We start from the raw sequence: 26,229 nt of genomic DNA, 5'->3' as shown, positions 1-26,229 counted from the left end.
GCAAATCCTCCTGATTCCCGCTTTTTATCAAAAATTTAAGCAGGAAGCACCAGTGACTAGATCAATTAAGAAAGTGGTCAGATGATGTAGATGCTAAACTACAGGACATTTTAGCACAGACTGGAATATGTTACGGGATTCCTCCGATGGCATTTGAGGAGTAAAGCACATCAGTCATCGGCTTCATCAGTAAGTGTATTGACGACATCGTCCCCACAGTGACTGTACGTGCATACCCTAACCAGAAGCCATGGATAACAGGCAACATCCGCAATGAGCTAAAGGGCAGAGCTGCCGCTTTCAGGGAGCGGGACTCTAACCCGTACATTTAAAAGAAAACCTGCTATGCCCTCCGACGAACCATCAAACAGGCAAAGCATCAATACAGGACTAAGATCGAACCGTACTACACCGGCTCTGATGCTCGTCGGATGTGGCAGGGCTTGCAAACTATTACAGACGACAAAGGGAAGCACAGCCGAGAGCTGCCCAGTGACATGAGCCTACCAGACAAGCTAAACTACTTCTATGCTCGCTTCGAAGCAAATAACACTGAAACATGCATCAACTGTTCCGGAAGACTGTGTGATCACGCTCTCCGCAGCCAATGTGAGTAAGTTAAACAGGTCAACAGACACAAGACCGCGGATCAGACGGATGACCAGGACGTGTACTGCAGGCATGCGCTGACCAACTGGCAAGTGTCTTCACTGATATTTTCAACCTCTCCCTGTCCTAGTCTGTAATACCAACATGTCTTAATTATGCAGACCGCCATAGTGCCTGTGCCCAAAAAGACTAAGGTAACCTGCCTAATTGACTACCGACCTGTACCACTCACGTCCGTAGCCATGAAGTGCTTTGAAAGGCTGGTCATGGCTCACATCAAAACACCATTATCCCAGAAACCCTAGTCCCACTCCAAATTGCATACCGCCCCAACAGATCAACAGATGATGCAGTCTCTATTGCACTCCACACTGCTCTTTCCCACCTGGACAAAAGGAACACCTATGTGAGAATGTTACTCATTGACTACAGCTCAGTGTTCAACACCATAGTGCCCACAAAGCTCATCACTAAGCTAAGGACCCTGGGACTTAACTCCTCCCTCTGCAACTGGATCCTGGACTTCCTGACGGGCCGCCCCCATGTGGTAAGGGTAGGTAAAAACACATCCGCCACGCTGATCCTCAACACAAGGGCCTCAGGGGTGCGTGCTCAGTCCCCTCCTGTACTCCCTGTTCACTCATGACTTCACGGCCAGACACGACTCCAACACCATCATTAAATTTGCCGATGACACAGCAGTGGTAGGCCTGATCACCGACAATGACGAGACAGCCTATAGGGAGGAGGTCAGAGACCCGACCATGTGGTGTCAGGACAACAACCTCTCCCTCAACGTGATCAAGACAAAGGAGATGATTGTGGACTACATTCTCATTGACGGGGCTGCAGTGGAGCAGGTTGAGAGTTTCAAGCTCCTTGGCGTCCACATCACCAATAAACTAACATGGTCCAAGGGCACGACAAAACCTATTCCCCCGCAGGAGACAGAAAAGATTTGGCATGGGTCCTCAGATCCTCAAAAGGTTCTACAGCTGCACCATCGAGAGCCTCCTGACTGGTTGCATCACTGCCTGGTATGGCAACTGCTCAGCCTCTGACCGCAAGGCACTACAAAGGGCAGTGCAAATGGCCCTGTACATCACTGGGGCCAAGCTTCCTGCCATCCCGGACCTCTATCCCAGACGGTGTCAGAGGAAGGCCCTAAAAATTGTCAAAGAATCCAGCCACCCTAGTCATAGACTGTTCTCTCTGCTACCGCATGGCAAGCGGTACCGGAGCTCCAAGTCTAGGTCCAAGAGGCTTCTAAACAGCATCTACCCCCAAGACATAAGACTCCTGAACATCTAATCAAATGGCTACCCAGACTATTTGCATTGCATTTGCATTACATGTACATACTACCTCAACTAATCGGTGCCCCCACACATCCACTCTGTACCGGTACCCCCCTGTATATAGTATCGATATTGTTGTTTTACTTCTGCTCTTTAATTACTTGTTACTTATATTTCTTATTCTTATTTAACTGCATTGTTGGTTATGGGCTCATAAGTAAGCATTTCACTGTAAGGTCTACATCTGTTGTATTCGGAGCATGTGACTAATACAATTTGATTGGATTCGATTATGTGTCCTGCCCACATCATCCAGAGGATATTCCCAGGTGTCCCTCCTGTGCTCTATGCTCTCCTGAACTGGGCATATGTCTGGTTCCTTCCATACTTCCGTCCCTTTACTTCCAATTGGCCTATACATGTGCAAGGACTCCATGTGGCATCCCTGGTGACAGGAGCACTCCGACACCTTGGCCTGGTTTTATAACAGGAAGTATTTTTTTTTTGTTTTGTTTTTTTTTTGCTTCCTGGTCATAGTAATGTTTTTACTTGTACTGACGTGCACGCTTGTGTGTCTGAACATCCCGAATGACCTTTTGGTGCGAGGAGCATAGGAGTTGTTGGCAACAGAGAGCGAGTGCATCTAGACATTAAGCGCTGTAAAGGACTGTGGGAGTATTTCTCCATGCCAAAACTGGCTGGCCACACATCTGTGCCTTCCTCTATAGGCTTTGTGATGAGAATCTTTGCTATTTTCACTGCTGACTCGGGCCTTAACATTACTCTGAATGTGTGAGGAGGTCACTTGATGGAACTCCCAGGCTTTTGCAAACAAAGCAAAGTCTTGACTCGTGAACTTGGGCCTATTATCCGTAACTACATCAATGTCAGGTATATCTGCTAAACTGCTGCTTACAACAGTCGATGATGAAAGCCGCTGTTGTGTCAATCACTTTCTCCACCTCCCAAAAAATCTGAATAGTAATCCACTATAATTAGAAAAGGAAAGTTAATTTACCGTGAACAGACCCATTCCCACTTTAGACTAAGGACATGCAAGTGTGTCAAATGGCTGCAGTGTTTCCTTTTGCTGCTTAGGTAGATTAGCATTACATATGCTGCACACAGTCACAAAATGTTTAATTTCTTGGGTGCATGTTGGTCCAGAATACTGAGTCTCTGGCTTTCTCTGAGACTGGCTTCGACCCCTGAGTGCCCTGCATATGTGTACGAGATCATCGGACGTAGAGTTTCTGTTACTACCACTGTCGTAACGTTGTATTGATTAATCTGATGACTGCTGTTCTTTGAATGATTAACTGATTATAATTACGTGATTAAATGAATCAGGTAATTATTAACTCATTAATTTGGGGCACCATGGGAAAGTTTAGGCTTTATTGAGTTTCTATTTCCCAAATTATCTCAAAGAATATCAATTTTACAACAGTTGCTAATGAATTAATTTCCCCTACAGTCTCATTCTGAACATCGCATAAGTCTCACTAAATAAGTCTGTACCACACCAATTGAGTTGATTATTTATTTACTAATAAGCTAAAATGATAATATAAGATACACATACACACAGTCTGGGCTATTGATTAGAACTTAGCACAATGAAACATGTCCCTAGCGGACCAACACAATATGGCACGTGTTACACAAGATGGGGATTTCAAAAGAGAGAGAAAGAGAGAGTGCACGAGTGAAAAGCACACTTGGGTGCATTTGTCAACTATGCTTATTTTAACCGTATCCTTGCCCCGAACTGCCGCTGTTATGGATCAGAATATAATGATATAATTACGTGTTGAAGGTCTTCGATGGGGTCTCTCCTCGTGGACCGAGTTCTGACTTCTCCTCTGATGGCGACACTTCTGTTGTTACCGGGTGTAACGCTCTGATTGTCCACACGATGTCAGTGTCCTTTCTCTTAGTGGTCGGTTTCCTCACCCTTGTTCTGAAAGAGGGGTCATCTGAGGACGGCTAATCAGCCATATAGGTGGTTCCAGCGTGGGAATGAAAACAGTGTAGACACGATTCCTTAGAGAGTATATACCCGGGAGGTACTGCTTGCTTGAATTCACCCTCTTAGACACACTACTCATCCGTAGCATAGATTGGTAAAAGGTTCCTTTGTATTCTTCAACCTCGTGTTGCGTTTTGGGTTTACAACTGATCGGACCTTGGCTGCAGCTCGTGGTCACTTAGTTATGATGTTAATTCTTAACTAATTTTCATATTCCATCTATCGTCATTACTACCATTTTGGCTGATTAAACATATTGTCCCAAAGTCCATGTATTGCATGTTATTGTTCTGAGGTAGGTTCTCCATAGGCACATCATACGTTCCATTCCTCCACAGTGAGAGGAGACAAAGGGATTTTGTCTGCTGCCTTGAGATTTACAATGGGTGTGAGGTGTCATAAACCCCCACCTCCATATCTCTCAAAACAATCCCCCTCTGATGGGTGTGAGAGATATAATCTGTAGGAGTGTGGTGTGTGTGATGACACCACCCTGTCACCTTTGTAGAGGATCTCTTCCTGCATTGTGGGTCTCTGATTGGTTGAGTGGATCCCCTCACCAGGACGTATTCTTTCTTGTGTCCGGCCAGCCTCTCAGGATAAAAGACTGAAGAATTCAAGAAGTCTTGTCCTCTGCTGAATGAGCTTTGATTGCATCCCGTGTCTGCGGGGAGATGTTTTGATCAGTTCACATCTTGTAGACCATACACATACTCAGCCTGTAGGGCATACACAGTCTCATCAATCAATCAATCAATCAAATGTATTTATAAAGCTGTTCTTACATCAGCTACTGTCACAAAGTGCTGTACATAAACCCAGCCTAAAACCCCAAACAGCAAGCAATGCAGGTGTAGAAGCAGGGTGGCTAGGAAAAACTCCCTAGAAAGGCCAAAACCTAGGAAGATACCTAGAGAGGATCCATTTGTCAGATATTGCATGTGACTAGTTGTTGGTAGTGCTGCTCTAGACAAGAAATCTGCAATGTGAAGCTCTATTCCTTTCTGGTATACTTCCTGTAGTTGATAATATTGAAGCTTTAGCATCATCCTTTGAAGTGGCTTCGGGGAAGACAGAAGAGGTTTTTTGAAGGTAACCTCAAGCGGCTCAGTGTGCACCGTGATAAAGTCCCTACCATGAAGGTATTGATCTAAACGGTCACAGGCAAACACTATGACAAGACACTCCTATTCAATTTGGGCCTATCCTTGCTCTGGAGTGTCAATGTCCTTGAAGCTAATGCCCCTTCTGCAGGAGCGCTGCCCCTAGGCCTTTGTCTCCTTGCATCACATTGTAGGGTAACTTCCTCAGAGAGGTCATAGTACCTCAGTATCCATTGGTTGCCAATTTCTTGATTTTTTTTCCAATGTGTCATGATGTTGAGGAAACCACACCCACAGAGAATCTTTTGTTGGTCAGCCGACTCAACGGCTCACATACGTCAGACAGATGAGGTAATAATTTGGCCAAGACATTTACACAACCAAGCAGTCGCTGCACTGCTTTTGTGTCTGTAGGTGGCGGCATTTGCTGTACTGCCTCCACATATTTGGGGTCTGGCTTCAGGCCTTCAGCCTGTCAAGAGATGTCCCATGTATAGAATACTTATGAGCCTGAGCTTCACTTTGTCTTTATTCAGTTCTCCATTCATCTCCCTTTGCTCGTTGTAAGAGCTGAGTCAGGTTGTGGTCATTGTCCTGCCACTGCTTCTTCCATTGTAGCACCACATCCATGATGTCATCAGCTATGACGCTTATTCCTGGCAGTCCCTGAAGTGCATCATGTTGCCTCCACTGATATTTCTCTGCAGCTGGTTTCACTACAAAAGGTAACCTTGACCACCGGTATCTACCATTGGGGGTAATGTGGTGAGGTAACTACTATCTTCATCCAAACCCATTTTTTTTGTGCTAGTCACCTCAATGCCCCTTAAACACAAAAGATTTTCGCTTTTGTTATTCGAGTTATTCGCTTTTGCCTTAACTTATTTCCGTCTCATTCCTTTTAGAATGTTGACAGCTATTTAGAAACCATAAAACAAACATTTGACATAATATCTACACTCACCATCAAAATAAATATAATATATATATATATCAACTTTATTCCTCATGCTGGCCCTGACCAAACCAGTAAGTTATCCCTCACTATAGCTGCATTTCTCCACATGGCCAGACAGCCTTGCAAAATGACTTGCAAAAGGTCTAAAATTGACACCAAATTGGACCTACTGTACAAACAATTATCAATGTGAAGGGGGGCCGAAGGAGACAGGAATGAGTAATCACTTCCACGGGCTGACCACGGATTCACCATGCGCCTTCACATGAGTAGGACGTCCGTTCCATTGCTCTTCTGAAGTCAATTTAATTTTCCGGTTGGAACGTTATTCAAGATGTATGTTAACAACATTCTAAAGATTGATTCAGTACATCGTTTGACATGTTTCTACTGACTGTTACGGAACTTTTGGACATTTCGTCACGTTATAGTGGAGACACTTTCTGACTTTAGAATTGTTTACCGAAGGCGCGAACCAAAGTAGCTAATTGGACATAATTAACGGACATTATCGAACAAATCAAGCATTTATTGTGGACCTGGGATTCCTAGGACTGCATTCTGATGAAGTTCATCAAAGGTAAGGAAACATTTATCATGTATTTTCTGGTTTCTGTTGAGTCCAACATGTCGGCTAATTTGGCTATTGTTCTAAGCTCCGTCTCAGATTATTGCATGATTTGCTTTTTCCGTAAAGTTTAAAAAAAAATCTGACACAGCGGTTGCATTAAGGAGAGGTATATCTATAATTCCAGGTGTATAACTTGTATTATCATCTACATTTATGATGAGTATTTCTGTTGTATCGATGTGGCTATGCACTATCACTGGATGTTTTTGGAACTAGTGAATCTAACGCGCCAATGTAAACTCAGATTTTTTGTTATAAATATGAACTTTATCAAACAAAACATGCATGTATTGTGTAACATGAAGTCCTATGAGTGTCATCTGATGAAGATAATCAAAGGTTAGTGATTAATTTTATCTCTATTTCTGCTTTTTCTGACTGCTATCTTTCGCTGGAAAAATGGGTGTGCCTGTTTGTGGTTTGATAGTGACCTAACATAATCGTTTGTAGTGCTTTCGCTGAAAAGCATATTTGAAATCGGACACTTTGGTGGGATTAACAACAAGAATAACTTTAAAATGATATAAGACACATGTATGTTTGAGGAATTTTAATTATGAGATTTCTGTTTTTTGAATTTGGTGCCCTGCACTTTATCTGGAAGTTAACCATTACGACAAATAACATTTGATTTGATTTGATATGCATGTGTTGTATAGAAATTAATTGAATAAAGTTTTGAACTTCTTTCGTCCCCTTTCTCTGTTAAAGTTGCCACTGATGTCACGTTCCTGACCTGTCTTCTGTTGTTTTGTATGTGTTAGTCGGTCAGGGCGTGAGTGTGGGTGGGCATTTCTATGTTATGTGTTTCTATGTTGGGTTTAATGTGCCTGATATGGTTCTCAATTAGAGGCAGGTGTTTGACGTTTCTCTGATTGAGAACCATATTTAAGGTAGGCTGTTCTCACTGTTTGGTTGTGGGTGATTGTTTTCCGTGTCTGTGTCTGCGCACCACACGGGACTGTTTCGTTTGTTTGTTCGTTTGATGTAGTCTGTTCCTGTTCGTGAGTTCTTCGTTTAGTTATGTAAGTTCCATGTTCAGGTCTGTCTACGTCGTTTTGTTATTTTGTAATTTTCCAAGTGTTGTTTTCGTGTTCGTCTTCAAATAAATTCAATATGTCATCACACCTCGCTGCGTGTTGGTCCGACCCATGCTCCTCCTCGTCTGAGGAGGAGAACGAATATGACTGTCGTTACAACTGATTCCTATTGCTGAGCGATTAGTAGTTTAAAAAAAAGATATATATTTTTTTACCCTTTTCCTCCCCAATTTTCCAATTGGTAGTTACAGTCTTGTCTCATCGCTGCAACTCCCCTATGGTACTCGGGAGAGGTGAAGGTCGAGAGCCGTGCATCCTCCGAAACACAACCCACCAAACCTCACTGCTTCTTGACACAATGCCCGCTTAACCTGGATTTGATCTCAGTAAAAATTCCCTGTCTTAAGACAGTTAGGATCACGACTATTTTAAGAATGTGAAATGTCAGAATAATAGTAGAGAGAATGATTTATTTCAGCTTTTATTTCTTTCATCACATTCCCAGTGGGTCAGAAGTTAACATACACTCAATTAGTATTTGGTAGCATTGCCTTTAAATTGTTTAACTTGGGTCAAATGTTCTGGGTAGCCTTCCACAAGCTTCCCACAATAAGTTGGGTGAATTTTGGCCCATTCCTCCTGACAGAGACAGTTTTGTAGGCCTCCTTGCTCGCACATGCTTTTTCATCTATATCTATAAACTCATAGATATATAAACTCTATAAACTCATCTATATCTCGTTGTCATTTCAATTGAGAGCATGGTTGAAATTCTGACACCTCAGAAACAATTCAAACAGGAAGTGGAACTTCTCAGATTTTTGCCTGCCATATGAGTTCTGTTATACTCACAGACATAATTCAAACAGTTTTAGAAACTTCAGAGGGTTTTCTATCCAATATATAATAATATGCATATATTAGCAACTGGGACTAAGGAGCAGGCTGTTTAATATGGGCACCTCTGTGTACCTTTCATCCAAGCTACTCAATACTGCCCCTGCAGCCATAAGAAGTTAACAGATGTTAATGCGAGTGTAGTGAAATGCTTGTTATAACAATGTAAGAAATAATACATAAAAAAATACAATATACATAGAAAAATACTGCGTAGTTCCCTAAGAACTCGAAGCGAGGCGATCATCTCATTTATCAGCATGGAATGGGCACAGAAGGTCACGGATGTCGCTGGTGAACGGTAGCTGACAGTGATCGTCTCTTTAGTCTCCATAGTCTCTATTGTCTAAATAGAATTCAACATGTTTTGGGGTTTTTTCTCTGTAAATTGAGGCTGATATATTGATAAAACTCACCTAGTCCGAGAGAGACACGGTTATTAAGGTAAACACATAATTTAAAATGTTTCTAAAATCCCCTTTGGTGGAAAATTATTGGAACCAATTTCGTGTTTGACCGCTAGGTTTTATGGGTATTATGACCCGTCCACTGTGGGGTTCTGTTGCGCTGTTGTAAACTCTGTCCAATCCGAGGCACGAAAACATGAACCCCTCATCTTGATGATTTATCTGTTAATAAATCTAACTAGACACTACTGTTAATCAACCAGACAATGATCAACTTTATATCACTAGGGGATATTAGATCCAACGTGGATCCACACACAACTGTCTTCACCATAACGAATGAGACATGAAAATATTCTGGACATTCCTCGGGAACACCTTTTTATCCAGCACTTGGACTGTTGTATCGCATGCGCTATTACAAAAAGCTCTTCATCACTTGACTGTCGTTCAGAAAATTCCTTCCTGGATAAGATGATGATGTGTGAAAATATAATTTAAAAAATAAAAAAATATTATAATGAATTAAAACAGCTCGACACCAAATGTGCATCCAACAAGTATTATGCATAATTATTGAAGAACCATGTTAATGACATGATCGATTGATATTATTACTTTCGGTCAGAAGCATTTGGGGGATTGGTGTGCCCATGAAAACTGTTTTTCACCCCGTAACAATAGGAGACACAAAATGTTACGTAGTTACATTTCTGAGATCTCGATACAAAAAAAAAACGGTCCTACAGATCCAGGATTCTTACAGGGATTAATGCTTAATATATAACGACAACTTACACTGCCATAAATGCAAGGACAGAAAAGTAATGTTTTATATCACACGATTTTGGACAAATCCGTCAAGACACCAACCATGTTAAAGGGTTAAACATAGGTTTTAAATCAACTGGTGAATTTGAATGAATATAACTACGCCCCCCCCCCCCCCCCCCCCTTTATATCATAATGTAATGACATGAAGAAAATAAATGCTGATTATTATCAATAATTTATCAACAGCTGTACCAAGTTGTCCAGTGTAGGAAATCCTCACAGGTACCCTAGTTTATAGAGAGACTCATACACTATAGAATAATTATATTTGTATAGAAGTGAGATGCCTATGTCAACATTCACCAGTAATAACTCGCTGCCCCAAATGAACTCTATTCCCTATATAGTGCACAACATTTGTTCCAGATGTAGTGTTCTAAATAGGGAATCGGGTACCTTTTGTGACGTAACCGTTCTCCCTCAGTGAGAGCGGTCTAAATCAAATCAATTTGTATTTGTCACATGCGCCGAATACAACAGGTACGTGATTTATTAATGCCGGTATTCATCCATCTTTAATGTCTTGGGACCAGGTGTCGCTTTTAGTTCAGTGTGGTTGTTTACACTTAACTGCCAGGTGTAAAATTTGACTGGTCAGAATGGTTATAGTACCTAGTTAGGTTCTTTCAGAGTCCCTTGACAAAGCAGTTCAAATCAAAATCAAATTGTATTGGTCACATACACATGATTAGCAGATGTTAATGCGAGTGTAGCGAAATGGTTGTGCTTCTAGCTTCTAGTTCAAGAAATTGAGTTAAGAAAATATTTACTAAATAAACTAAAGTAAAAAAAATCGAAGGAAAAAAGAAACAAAATAAAATAACAATAACGAGGCTATATACCGATACCGAGTCAATGTGAGGGTCTACAAGTCTACAAAAACAACTTTCTCACAGCCAGACCCTGCAGTGTGACCAGAAGTGTGTCAGTCAGCCAGACAGACTCCCTCTCTGACCTTGAGAGACGCCACTCTGCAGAAGGATCCTTGATGGGCGTTCCTTCCACCACATTAATTATGGGAGGCGTTAGTTAGATGAGGTAATGTGCTGCACGCAAGGTAATGGGAGGGAGGGGGTACACACACACACACACACACACACACACACATACACACACACACACACAGTCGACACACACACACACACACCACACACACACACAGTCGACACACACACACACACACAGTCGACACACACACACACACACACACACACAGTCGACACACACACACACACACACACACACACACACACACACACACACACACACACACACACACACACACACACACAGTCGACACTCTACACCAACACCCGGGCACACACAGAAACAGGGTATGTGGAGGCTGGGGACATACTGCAAAATTAATGTCCACATCTGGTCCCCCTCTCATCTCATCCTTCTCCACAGGGCCAGGTCTGTAAGCTCTCGAGCCAGCCAGCCAGTCACTCAGTCAGCCTGTCAGCCAGCCAGCCAGTCAGCAAAACTAGCCAGCAACCTGTCAGCCAGCCAGTCAACAAACTAGCCAGTCAGTTAGTCAGCCTGTCTGGTCCTGAACAAACATCTGATTCAGATCATCTATCATGGCTGACTCTGCACCGCTCAGCTCCAATGTCATCTCCGCTTGTGAGGGGTCTGTAGTTAACACACACTCAGCCAAACAGAAACACCTGTTCAAATGGGATACCCCGAGGAATGAACTGAGAGGCAGGGTTCAAGACAATATAATTTGGTCGACAATAGGAATGTTTACAGCCATAAGAAGAAAGAACCAAAAGATGGGAAGGATATGTTGGAGGATGTGAAAGTCATTATTGGAGTGTTTTTCTAGACATGAAGTCATTAAAACAGTATTTCTTGTATATTTCGGATGCATATATTTCTGACAGTAAGTAGACACTGTTGAAGACCAATACTGGCTCTATTTCAGACACCATTACAACCTCATAATGATAAAAAGTAATTATAACCTCCCAGTTAGCTAATTCAAATCCTTGGTTTATATTTCCCTCAGTCTGAAACAACACTCAAATTAAACAGTCATATTACGTTACATTATATCCACAATGGCTTTGTATCTGCGAGGCATCCCACATAGAAAAAATACTTACTATAGGATTCTGAAGTAAACTGTAGAGTACATTAAAATACTATGTAACACTTTATTTGGATAGTCCATCTGTAGATACTCTACAGACTATGAGTAACATTTCAACTATCTACTAACCCTGAACCTTACCTTAACCCTCATCCTAAACTTAACCCTACCCTAACCCTTACCTTAACCCTTATCCTAACCTTAACCTTTACCTTAACCCTTATCCTAACCTTAACCCTTACCTTAACCCCTATCCTGAACTTAACCCTACCCTTACCCTAACCCTTACCTTAACCATTACCCTAAACCTTACCCTAACCCTTATCCTAACCCTAACCCTTACCCTAACCCTTATCCTAACCCTAAACTTAACCCTTACCCTAACCCTTATCCTAACCCTAAACTTAACCCTTATCTTAACACTTATCCTAGTTTTTGAATTTAACCCCCTTTTATCTCCCAATTTCAATACCGATCTTGTCTCATCGCTGCAACTTCCCAACGGGCTCGGGAGAGGCGAAGGTCGAGTCATGCGTCCTCCGAAACCCGCCAAACCACACTCCTTAATGAAAGTTTGATTTTTATAGTAATTTATTTGAATTTGGCGCTCTGCATTTTCTCTGGCTTTTGGCCAACTGAGACAGTAGCGTCCCGCCTAAACTCAGATTTGTGGATATAAATATGAACTTTAACGAACAAAACATACATGTATTGTGTAACATGAAGTCGTATGAGTGTCATCTGATAAAGATCATCAAAGGTTAGTGATTAATTTTATCTCTATTTCTGCTTTTTGTGACTCCTCTCTTTGGCTGGAAAATGGCTGTTTTTCTGTGACTTGGCTCTGACCTAACATAATCGTTTGGTGTGCTGTCGTTGTAAAGCCTATTTGAATTCTGACATGTTGGCTGGATTCACAACAATTGTAGCTTTAATTTGGTATCTTTCATGTGTGATTTCATGAAATATTGATTTTATAGTAATTTATTTGAATTTGGCGCTCTGCATTTTCTCTGGCTTTTGGCCAAGTGGGACGTTAGCGTCCCACATATCCCAGAGAAGTTAACACCCGCCCGCTTAAGGGATGAGACCCTTTTTTTTCATTTTCACATAAAATTACATACCCAAATCTAACTGCCTGTGGCTCAGTACCTGAAGCAAGGATATGCATATTCTTGATACCATTTGAAAAGAAACACTTTGAAGTTTGAGGAAATGTGACATTAATGTAGGGGACAGAGACAGGGGCAGAGACAGGGGCAGAGACAGAGACAGGGACAGAGACAGGGGCAGAGACAGCAGTGGGGTCAAACTGTAAAAAACAGTTCCTACATTTGAATATAAAAATGTATTTTATCAAAGAAAACTATGCTACGATTTATCTCTGGGACCCTCAAGATTACTGAATGTAAGTACACTTTTTTACCTTCAGAGGTGAATGTATCAAACCAGATGCCGTGATAAAAGTGTTTTGTTGTTGCTCTAATAGCTACTCTAATAGTCACATATGAGCCATGTCTTTGTCCCGGAATTGTCTGTTGTATACAACAACAACTATCCCGGTTTAGGGACACCGGTCCCGTAGCGGTTAACCCTTTAGACAAATCTAAAATACTAAATATAATATATACTAGAAATAAGCAAATAATCCTCTCTTTGGCTTTGCAAGGTCTAGATCCTATCTAAGGCATTGTTACTTCACACGCTGTCTTCTAGGCCTACTGGAAACTTCCAGAATGAGAATATAATGTAGACAATGGAAAATCACAAATACAGTGGAAACATTTCACACGACATCACAGCAGTATCTAATAAAATGCACTGCTAATAGTAAAGGTGATTGTATTTTATGAACAGACTTGGCCTAGCAATTAGCATCAGAGAGGAATAGATGACATCTTTGATACTAGCTAGAAACACCACCGCAAATGTATCTTTCAACCCTTCAACCTAACCCTCACTGCAAATAAAAGTACCTGATCACCCACTGTCCAAGTCTATGTATGCAACTGCCCCCAGACCAGACCAAAGGTAGACCAGAAAGCAGACCAGACCAAAGCAGACCAGACCAGACTGCCACAGATCAGACCAGACCAAAGGTAGACCAGACCAGACAAAAATTCAAAAGGCACTCGCACATCTGAGCTATCTTTTTTGCCATGTTAAAACAAGATGGCTGACGTAGAACACAGTACAGATGACCATGTTAAAACAAGATGGCTAACATAGAACACAGTACAGATGACCATGTTAAAACAAGATGGCTAACGTAGAACACGGTACAGATGACCATGTTAAAACAAGATGGATGACGTAGAACACAGTACAGATGACCATGTTAAAACAAGATGGCTAACATAGAACACAGTACAGATGACCAGTCTGTTAAAACAAGATGGCTGACGTAGAACACAGTACAGATGACCATGTTAAAACAAGATGGCTAACGTAGAACACAGTACAGATGACCATGTTAAAATCTGACATGATGTTCAGAATCAAAGACCAGTGAAGACACCAATAAGATGACAGATACTTTTTAAAAAGCGGATAATTACTTTTAAATTCAGAAAGGTTGTTGGCGAGATGAAAAACAACAACATTGTGACAGCTTTCTGTTTTCTCAAGGACATTCAATTTTTTTTTAACTTATAATCTAATGATATGTACCAATTGATTCTTGAACAATATAACTTGTAAATGAGCTTAGTTCAACTGTCGTACCCCATCAGAACCCAGAATATAAACTTGTTTTACTCCAATGTTTATTAAACAAAGTATAAGTTTTTTTTAAACACTATATAGCCTCAAAACATGGTGAAAACTATCATTTTTATTACGTGGATTGTGGTTCTTGCATCTGTAGCTCTGTCTATACATTTGAGAATGGTTACATTTCTCCAGCACAATGCCTCAGTTTATAAACCGAAACACGGGTAATCCTAAAGTTACATTACTGATTAAAAATGTTGGACAGTTAACTAATAACCATAAAATAATACATTTAGAAGGTAAGCAACCGAGCCCTGAAGATTGTTTCAGGAAAGCCACTACCCCCAAATCCAATTATATTCACCTCTCAGGGTTTTCTGTCTCAACACTGCCCCCGTGTGACAAGAAACTGAACTGACATGATTTTTCTTAAACAGAAAGCTGCTGTGAGTAGTCTAGACTTGACAAAGTCTACTATATTGTGAGCCACCCACTCTAATGCATAGGCTCTAGCTCTGTGGGCTATCACAGTCTTGTTGAATACATGAGATACATTCTATATACCCTATTCCTGAGTTCTTGGCTGACCTTCTCCATAGGTAAAGTGACAGACAGGTCCTCATCGGTTGGTGAGCAGTGGCTGGACATGTACTGTATGAAATATGAAACAGGATGGGGGACACTGTTGACAGCTGTGTCACAAAGCATCAGTAAGGAAGACCTTACTGTGTGTGTTTAGGGAGGGGGGGGTTGGTTTACTCTCCCCACAAGGAGAGTAAAACAAGGAACATTCTCCCTTGTGGGGACATTTCCCACTTCCCCACGAGGACAATGTCTATCTTAAGCTTAGGGGTTAGGTTTAGGGTTAGGGTTACAATGAGGGTTAACATTAGGGTTAGGGTAAGGGGTTAGTGGTTAGGTTTAGGTTTAGGAGCTAGGTTTAGGGTTTGGGTTAAGGTTAGGGTTAGGGTTAAGGTCATGGTAAGTTATGGTAACTTTTGCTACAACATTGGAAGTAAAGAATCGTTTACAAAGTCATTGTCTTTTCTTCTGTCTTTTCGTCTCGCTTCTTGCTGTAGCGTTAAGATTTCCCTTCACCGGAACTAAGGGGCCGAGCCCGAACCATGAAAAACAGCCATGAAAAACAGCTTTACAGTTGGCACTATGCATTGGGGCAGGTAGCATTCTCCTGGCATCTGCCAGATCCAGATTTGTTCGTTGGACTGCCAGATGGTGAAGCGTGATTCATCACTCCAGAGAACGCGTTTCCACTGCTCCAGAGTCTAATGGCGGCAAGTTTGACACCACTCCAGCCGACGCTTGGCATTGCGCATGGTGCTCTTAGGCTTGTATGCAGCTGCTCGGCCATGGAAACCCATTTCATGAAGCCCCCGACGAACAGTTCTTGTGCTGACGTTGCTTCCGGTAGTGAGTGTTGCAACCAAGTTCAGACGATTTATAAACATTTCAGCACTCTGCGGTCCCATTCTATGAGCCGTTGTTGATCCTAGATGTTTACACTTCACAATAAGAGCACTACAGTTGACCGGGGCAGCTCTAGCAGGGCAGACATTTTATGAACTGACTTGTTAGAAAGGTGGCATCCTATAACGGTGCCACGTTGAAAGTCACTGAGCTCTTCAATAAGGCCATTCTACTGCCAATGTTTGTCTATGGAGATTGCATTCTTGTGTGATTGATATTATACACCTGTCAGCAACGGGTGTGGCTGAAATAGCCGAATCGACTCATTTGAAGGGTTGCCCACATATTTTTGTAAATATAGTGTATCTTGCAGTCCTTCTCTGATATACAAACAACATAAAAACAACTTTGAAATGACTCAATCACAGTTCAAGAGGGTCCAGCGTCTGGTTTGCTTTCCGCCTTCTCTTCACCATTTTTATTCCTTTTTTTTCTGCCCAAAGTGTTTTAGTGTGTCGCTCAGGGCCGGGGTTACCATGACAACAGAGAGCAGGAAGAGAGAGTGCGGAATGTTCCGGCAGGTAGGCAGGCAGGTGTCACCTCTAGCTGTCTCACCTCACCTCTCGTTGTGTCTGGCTGGCACTCTGGCGACTAGTCCATGTCCCAGACCCCAGGGCCTCTGACGGGCCACTCAGTGGGTGGGGAGATTGGGAGGAAGAGGAGAGGAGGGAAGAGAGAGTGCGAGGAAGGGAGGAGGACAGTGGTGGACTGTAGGTGGGCAGAGAGTTGGTGGATAGAGGGAGGGAGGAAGGGTGGGAGAAGTAGAGGAGAGAGGGCGCAAGAGGAGGGGGTGAGATAGACTGTAGGTGGGGATAGGGGAGGGAGAGACTTAGGAGTGAAAGGGAGAAAGGGAGGGAGGAAGAGGGGTGGACTGTCTTTCCCCCTGGGCCCCCTCCGATGCCCTAATGGATGATGCCAACACGGCACTCAGGTGAAACGGATGTGGCCTCTCGGTGACGGCAAAGAGCTGTTCCCGGTGGATCACAGGGGAAGAATGGTATACACAGTAAACAATGGAAGAATACATGGGTAGACGGGTACAGGATAGTTCAGTGCACTCTGAGGCCCCCTGTCTGGTCTGTCTGTCTGTCTGTCAGACACCTGCTGCTGTGACCGTGGTTCACCTTTACAGAGTGGAACTGTGGTCCAGACAAGGGTGGGTTGAAATATCACATTTTTCTCTTAATGAATCCCAAATTACACCCTACCCCCTAATACACCCTACCCCTGTGGTCAAAAGTAGTGCACTACATAGGGAATAGGGTGCCATGATTACAAAACAAAAGTAGTCATAGCGACTAGCCAGTTTTAAAACACACACATTGCTGCCACTACTATAAGTCCTGTATGCATACAAGCCTACTGCCTCTGGGCATTTAGGAGGGGTTTGATGCATGAATAAGTAAACTGATGGAACTGTATAATCAAGGCAAGTACCTTTAGCAAATACCAGTTTTCAAAACTATGGGAGGGAAACTAACTATATAACCTCTGTGCTTCACTGTTCAAGGCTAGTGATTTGCAATTGAATACATTTCTGTCACGTATACACCCAGCTAGCACATTTGGTTCTTTGGAAGTTGTAGGAACGTACAGTATGCTATTGGTTTTGGGAACATTTCCTGACCGGTAACACTGAACTTTATTAAAACGTTCTCAGAACAGAAATGAAAATGTTGCCTTTTTTGGGAATGTTATATTTAGGTTACAGGGAGGTTCTGAAAACGTTTGCCATGGTTCCTTATGATGTTTGTGAATGGAAATGATCGATTATTTAGATTTTTTTTTAAATATAATTTCCGTAATACTTTCACTGAATGTTTCAATCAGACTTTTAATAACACTGCTAGCTAAATGTATTTCTATCTCAAAGCATAGATAGGACACATAGATAGTACACATAGATAGGACACATAGATAGGACACATAGAAAGGACACATAGAAATACATTTCCTTCTGCATTAATCATGCAAACACATTTCTTCAGGATGGAGGTGTAAGGATGGAGGTATCAGGATGGAGGTATCAGGATGGCGGTATCAGGATGGCGGTATCAGGATGGCGGTACCACGATGGAGGTATCAGGATGGAGGTATCAGGATGGAGGTATCAGGATGGAGGTACCAGGATGGAGGTATCAGGATGGAGGTACCAGGATGGAGGTATCAGAATGGAGGTATCAGGATGGAGGTACCATGATGGAGGTATCAGGATGGAGGTACCAGGATGGAGGTACCAGGATGGAGGTATCAGGATGGAGGTATCAGAATGGAGGTATCAGGATGGAGGTACCATGATGGAGGTACCAGGATGGAGGTATCAGGTTGGAGGTACCACGATGGAGGTATCAGGATGGAGGTACCATGATGGAGGTACCAGGATGGAGGTACCAGGATGGAGGTACCACGATGGAGGTATCACGATGGAGGTATCAGGATGGAGGTACCATGAGGGAGGTATCAGGATGGAGGTATCATGATGGAGGTATCAGGAAGGAGGTATCAGGATGGAGGTATCAGGATGGAGGTATCATGATGGAGGTATCAGGATGGAGGTACCATGATGGAGGTACCATGATGGAGGTACCATGATGGAGGTACCAGGATGGAGGTATCAGGATGGAGGTACCATGATGGAGGTACCAGGATGGAGGTATCAGGATGGAGGTATCAGGATGGAGGTACCATGATGGAGGTACCATGATGGAGGTATCAGGATGGTGGTATCAGGATGGAGGTATCAGGATGGAGGTATCAGAATGGAGGTATCAGAATTGAGGTACCACGATGGAGGTATCAGGATGGAGGTACCATGACGGAGATACCACGATGGAGGTATCAGGATGGAGGTATCAGGATGGCGGTATCAGGATGGAGGTACCAGGATGGAGGTACCATGACGGAGATACCACGATGGAGGTATCAGGATGGAGGTATCAGGATGGCGGTATCAGGATGGAGGTATCAGGATGGAGGTACCATGATGGAGGTATCAGGATGGCGGTATCAGGATGGAGGTATCAGGATGGAGGTACCATGATGGAGGTATCAGGATGGCGGTATCAGGATGGAGGTATCAGAATGGAGGTATCATGATGGAGGTACCACGATGGAGGTATCAGGATGGAGGTATCAGGATGGAGGTACCACGATGGAGGTATCATGATGGAGGTATCAGGATGGAGGTACCATGATGGAGGTATCAGAATGGAGGTACCACGATGGAGGTATCAGAATGGAGGTATCATGATGGAGGTATCAGGATGGAGGTACCAGGATGGAGGTATCAGGATGGAGGTACCATGATGGAGGTATCAGAATGGAGGTATCATGATGGAGGTATCAGGATGGAGGTACCTGGATGGAGGTACCAGGATGGAGGTACCATGACGGAGATACCACGATGGAGGTATCAGGATGGAGGTATCAGGATGGAGGTATCAGGATGGCGGTATCAGGATGGAGGTACCAGGATGGAGGTACCGTGAGGGAGGTATCAGGATGGAGGTATCAGGATGGAGGTATCAGGATGGAGGTATCAGGATGGAGGTATCAGGATGGGGGTATCAGGATGGAGGTACCAGGATGGAGGTACCATGAGGGAGGTATCAGGATGGAGGTATCAGGATGGAGGTATCAGGATGGAGGTATCAGGATGGAGGTATCAGGATGGATGTATCAGGATGGAGGTATCAGGATGGAGGTATCAGGATGGAGGTATCAGGATGGCGGTATCAGGATGGAGGTATCAGGATGGCGGTATCAGGATGGAGGTACCAGGATGGAGGTACCATGAGGGAGGTATCAGGATGGAGGTATCAGGATGGAGGTATCAGGATGGAGGTATCAGGATGGAGGTACCACGATGGAGGTATCAGGATGGAGGTACCATGAGGGAGGTATCAGGATGGAGGTACCATGATGGAGGTACCATGATGAGGTATCAGGATGGAGATATCAGGATGGAGGTATCAGGATGGAGGTATCAGGATGGAGGTATCAGGATGGAGGTACCACGATGGAGGTATCAGGATGGAGGTACCATGAGGGAGGTACCATGATGGAGGTATCAGGATGGAGGTATCAGAATGGAGGTACCACGATGGAGGTATCAGGATGGAGGTATCAGGATGGAGGTATCAGGATGGAGGTATCAGGATGGAGGTATCATGATGCAGGTATCAGGATGGAGGTACCATGATGGAGGTATCAGGATGGAGGTATCAGGATGGAGGTATCAGGATGGAGGTACCAGGATGGAGGTACCAGGATGGAGGTACCATGACGGAGGTACCATGACGGAGGTATCAGGATGGAGGTATCAGTTTTTAGTCTATTCAAACAGACCACACATAAAAGGAAACAATTGCATTCACGTTAACCCTCGCAGGGCTACCGGCCCGCATCCTCAGAGCATGCGCAGAAGCCACCTGGCCGGAGTATTTACGGACATATTCAATCTCTCCCAATCCCAGTCTGCTGTCCCCACGTGCTTCAAGATTTCCACCATTGCTCCTGGACCCAAGACAACGAAGTACACTGAATTTATCTAAATTTGTATCGCACTGTAGCACTTCTGTCATCATGAAGTGCTTTGAGAGGCTAGTTATTAACGATCATTGCATTCCGCCCCAATAGATCCGTTGATGATGCGATCACCATCGCACCGCACACTGGCCTATTTGTTTTTGTATTTATTATGGATCCCCATTAGCTGCAGGCCGAAGCAGCAGCTTTTCTTCCTGGGGTTCCTGCAAAATTAATTAAGGCAATTTATACAATTTTAAAAACATTACAATATATTCACAGATTTCACAACACACCTTGCGCCCTCAGGCCCCTACTCCACCACTACCACACATCTACAGTACTACATTCATGTGTATGTATAGTGCATATGTTATCCTGTGTGTGTGTGTGTGTGTGTGTGTGTGTGTGTGTGTGTGTGTGTGTGTGTGTGTGTGTGTGTGTGTGTGTGTGTGTGTGTGTGTGTGTGTGTGTGTGTGTGTGTGTGTGTGTGTGTGTGTGTGTGTGTGTGTGTGTTTGTGTCTGTGCCAATGTTTGTGTTTTTTCAATACCATTTGGACAAGGGCAATATCTATGTAAGAATGCTGTTCATTGACTACAGCTCAGCCTTCAACACCATAGTACCCTCTAAGGGCATCATTAAGCTTGGGGCCCTGGATCTGAACCCCACCCTGTGCAACTGGGTCCTGGACTTCCTGATTGGCTGCCCCCAGGTGGTGAAGGTAGGCAACAACACCTCAACTACACTAATTCCCAACACAGGGGCCCCACAAGGGTGCATGCTCAGCCCCCTCCTGTACTCCCTGTTCACTCATGACTGCGTGGCCATGCACGTCTCCAACTCAATCATCAAGTTTGCAGACGACACAACAGTGGTAAGCCTGATTACCAACAACGACGAGACAGACTACAGGACGGAGGTGATGGCCCTGGCGAAGAGGTGCCAGGAAAATAGTCTCTTCAACAGTGCTTTGTTAGCAATTGATGTTATTCTTCAACAACACAAACTCCAAAGCAAATCAGGGGGAGAAAAATAGGTTTATTAGAGAAGGACAAATCAAGATCTTATGCTGGGAGTAATATGTTCAGTCTCCCCTGTCCTCAGCTTTTCTCCACTGAACAAAGGAACACGATGCCATTTATAGCCCCCCGCCTCAGCCTGTGGTTGACCAATCAGAAGTCCTTTCAGCAAAACTAACCAATGGCCAAATAACAAATATCCTGCTCCTGACTCAATGTACAGAACGTAGCACAAGTACAGTACCTTGCAAAAGTGTTCACCCCCCTTGGCGGTTTTCCTATTTTGTTGCATTACAACCTGTAATTTACATTGGTTTGTATTTGGATTTAATATAATGGACATACACTAAATAGTCCAAATTGGTGAAGTGAAATTTAAAAAATAACTTGTTTAAAACAATAATAAAAAATAAAAAACTGAAAAGTGGTGCGTGCATATGTATTCACCCCCTTTGCTATGAAGCCCCTAAATAAGATCTGGTGCAACCAATTACCTTCAGAAGTCACATAATTAGTTAAATAAAGTCCACCTGTGTGTAATCTAAGTGTCACATGATCGGTCACATGATATCAGTATATATACACCTGTTCTGAAAGGCCCCAGAGTCTGCAACGCCACTAAGCAAGGGGCACCACCAAGCAAGCAGCACTATGAAGACCAAGGAGCTCTCCAAACAGGTCAGGAACAAAGTTGTGGAGAAGTACAGATCAGGGTTGGGTTATAAAAAATATCAGAAACTTTGAACATCCTACGGAGCACAATTACATCCATTATTAAAAAATTGAAAGAATATGGTACCACAACAAACCTGCCAAGAGAGGGCCGCCCACCAAAACTCACAGACCAGGCAAGGAGGGCATTAATCAGAGAGGCAACAAAGAGACCAAAAATAACCCTGAAGGAGCTGCAAAGCTCCACAGCGGAGATTGGAGTATCTGTCTATAGGACCATTTTAAGCCGTACACTTCACAGAGCTAGGCTTTAAAGAAGAGTGGCCAGAACAAAATAAACAAAGATGTTTGATGTTCGCCAAAAGGCATGTGGGAGACTCCCAACACATATGGAAGAAGGTACTCTGGTCAGACCTTCCAGCAGGACCCTAAGCATACTGCTAAAGCAACACTCGAGTGGTTTAAGGGAAACAATTTGAATGTCTTGGAATGGCCTCGTCAAAGCCCAGACCTCAATCCAATTGAGAATCTGTGGTATGACTTAAAAATTGCTGTACATCAGCGGAACCCATCCAACTTGAAGGAGCTGGAGCAGTTTAGCCTTGAAGAATGAGCAAAAATCCCAGTGGCTAGATGTGCCAAGCTTATAGAGACATACCCCAAGAGACTTGCAGCTGTAATTTCTGCAAAAGGTGTCTCTACAAACTATTGACTTTGGGAGGGGTGAATGCATGCTCAAGTTTTCTGTTTTCTTGTCTTATTTCTTGTTTGTTTCACAATTAAAAATAATTTGAGATCTTCAAAGTGGTAGGTATGTTGTTTAAATCAAATGATACAAACCCCCCAAAAATCTATTTTAATTCCAGGTTTTAAGGCAACAAAATAGGATAAATGCCAAGGGGGGTGAATACTTTCACAAGCCACTGTAGCTCTGAGTTCAGGAGTGAAATTCCACAGATTCTTAACAGCTGTTGAACTGAAAACCAACTACTATTTACAATTCCCTATTGACCATTAGTACTCTCGTCCTCTCAGCCTCTGCGTTGTGTACTTATATTAAAAATATTCTTATAGCCAGGAGGCTGAAGAAATTTGTCTTGGCCCCTAAGACAATTACAGGTGCACAATTGAGAGCATTCCGTCGGGCTCTATCACCGTCTGGATTCGGCAACTGCTCCTTCTGCAAACGCAGGGCCCTCCAGAGGGTGGTTTGGTCTGCCCAATGCATCAACGGAGGCACACTGCCTGCCCTCCAGAGGGTGGTTTGGTCTGCCCAATGCATCAACGGAGGCACACTGCCTGCCCTCCAGAGGGTGGTTTGGTCTGCCCAATGCATCAACGGAGGCACACTGCCTGCCCTCCAGAGGGTGGTTTGGTCTGCCCAATGCATCAACGGAGGCACACTGCCTGCCCTCCAGAGGGTGGTTTGGTCTGCCCAATGCATCAACGGAGGCACACTGCCTGCCCTCCAGAGGGTGGTTTGGTCTGCCCAATGCATCAACGGAGGCACACTGCCTGCCCTCCAGGATACCTACAGCACCCAATGTCACAGCAAGGCCAAAAAGATCATCAAGGACAACAGCCACCCGAGCCACAGCCTGTTAACCGTTCCCATCCAGAAGGCGAGGTCGGTACAGCTGCAATAAAGCTGGGACAGAGAGACTGAAAAACAGCTTCTATCTCAAGGCCATCAGACTGTTAAATAGTCACCACTAGCTGGCCCCCACCCAGTAGCATACCCTGGACTTTAGGTCAATGTCACTAACCGGCTACCACTCGGTTATTCAACCCTGCACCTTAGAGACTGCTGCCCTACATAAACACGGAATCACTGGTCACTTTAATAATGTTTACGTACTGTTTTATCCACTTCATATGTATATACTGCATTCTAGTCAAGGCCATCCTGTTCAAATATACTACATATTCTATCCACCTATTCTACAGATATACTACATATTCTATCCACGTATTCCACAGATATACTACATATTCTATCCACGTATTCCACAGATATACTACATATTCTGTCCACGTATTCCACAGATATACTACATATTCTATCCACGTATTCCACAGATATACTACATATTCTATCCACATATTCTACAGATATACTACATATTCTGTCCACGTATTCCACAGATATACTACATATTCTGTCCACGTATTCCACAGATATACTACATATTCTATCCACGTATTCCACAGATAAACTACATATTCTGTCCACGTATTCCACAGATATACTACATATTCTATCCACGTATTCCACAGATATACTACATATTCTATCCACGTATTCTACAGATATACTACATATTCTATCCACGTATTCCACAGATATACTACATATTCTATCCACGTATTCCACAGATATACTACATATTCTATCCACGTATTCTACAGATATACTACATATTCTATCCACGTATTCCACAGATATACTACATATTCTATCCACGTATTCTACAAATATACTACATATTCTATCCACGTATTCCACAGATATACTACATATTCTATCCACGTATTCTACAGATATACTACATATTCTATCCACGTATTCCACAGATATACTACATATATCTATTCCACGCTATTCTACAGATATACTACATATTCTATCCACGTATTCCACAGATATACTACATATTCTATCCACGTATTCTACAGATATACTACATATTCTATCCACGTATTCTACAGATATACTACATATTCTATCCACGTATTCTACAGATATACTACATATTCTATCCACGTATTCTACAGATATACTACATATTCTATCCACGTATTCCACAGATATACTACATATTCTATCCACCTATTCTACAGATATACTACATATTCTATCCACGTATTCTACAGATATACTACATATTCTTTCCACGTATTCTACAGATATACTACATATTCTATCCACGTATTCCACAGATATACTACATATTCTATCCACGTATTCCACAGATATACTACATATTCTATCCACCTATTCTACAGATATACTACATATTCTATCCACGTATTCCACAGATATACTACATATTCTATCCACGTGTTCTACAGATATACTACATATTCTATCCACCTATTCTACAGATATACTACATATTCTATCCACGTATTCTACAGATATACTACATATTCTATCCACGTATTCTACAGATATACTACATATTCTATCCACGTATTCCACAGATATACTACATATTCTATCCACGTATTCTACAGATATACTACATATTCTATCCACGTATTCCACAGATATACTACATATTCTATCCACGTATTCTACAGATATACTACATATTCTATCCACGTATTCCACAGATATACTACATATTCTATCCACGTATTCTACAAATATACTACATATTCTATCCACGTATTCCACAGATATACTACATATTCTATCCACGTATTCTACAGATATACTACATATTCTATCCACGTATTCCACAGATATACTACATATTCTATCCACCTATTCTACAGATATACTACATATTCTATCCACGTATTCCACAGATATACTACATATTCTATCCACGTATTCTACAGATATACTACATATTCTATCCACGTATTCTACAGATATACTACATATTCTATCCACGTATTCTACAGATATACTACATATTCTATCCACGTATTCTACAGATATACTACATATTCTATCCACGTATTCCACAGATATACTACATATTCTATCCACCTATTCTACAGATATACTACATATTCTATCCACGTATTCTACAGATATACTACATATTCTTTCCACGTATTCTACAGATATACTACATATTCTATCCACGTATTCCACAGATATACTACATATTCTATCCACCTATTCTACAGATATACTACATATTCTATCCACGTATTCCACAGATATACTAC

This window comes from Salvelinus alpinus, chromosome 30 (genome assembly GCF_045679555.1).
Source record: "Salvelinus alpinus chromosome 30, SLU_Salpinus.1, whole genome shotgun sequence".
NCBI lineage: Eukaryota > Metazoa > Chordata > Actinopteri > Salmoniformes > Salmonidae > Salvelinus > Salvelinus alpinus.
Note: the sequence above shows the minus strand (reverse complement) of the source record.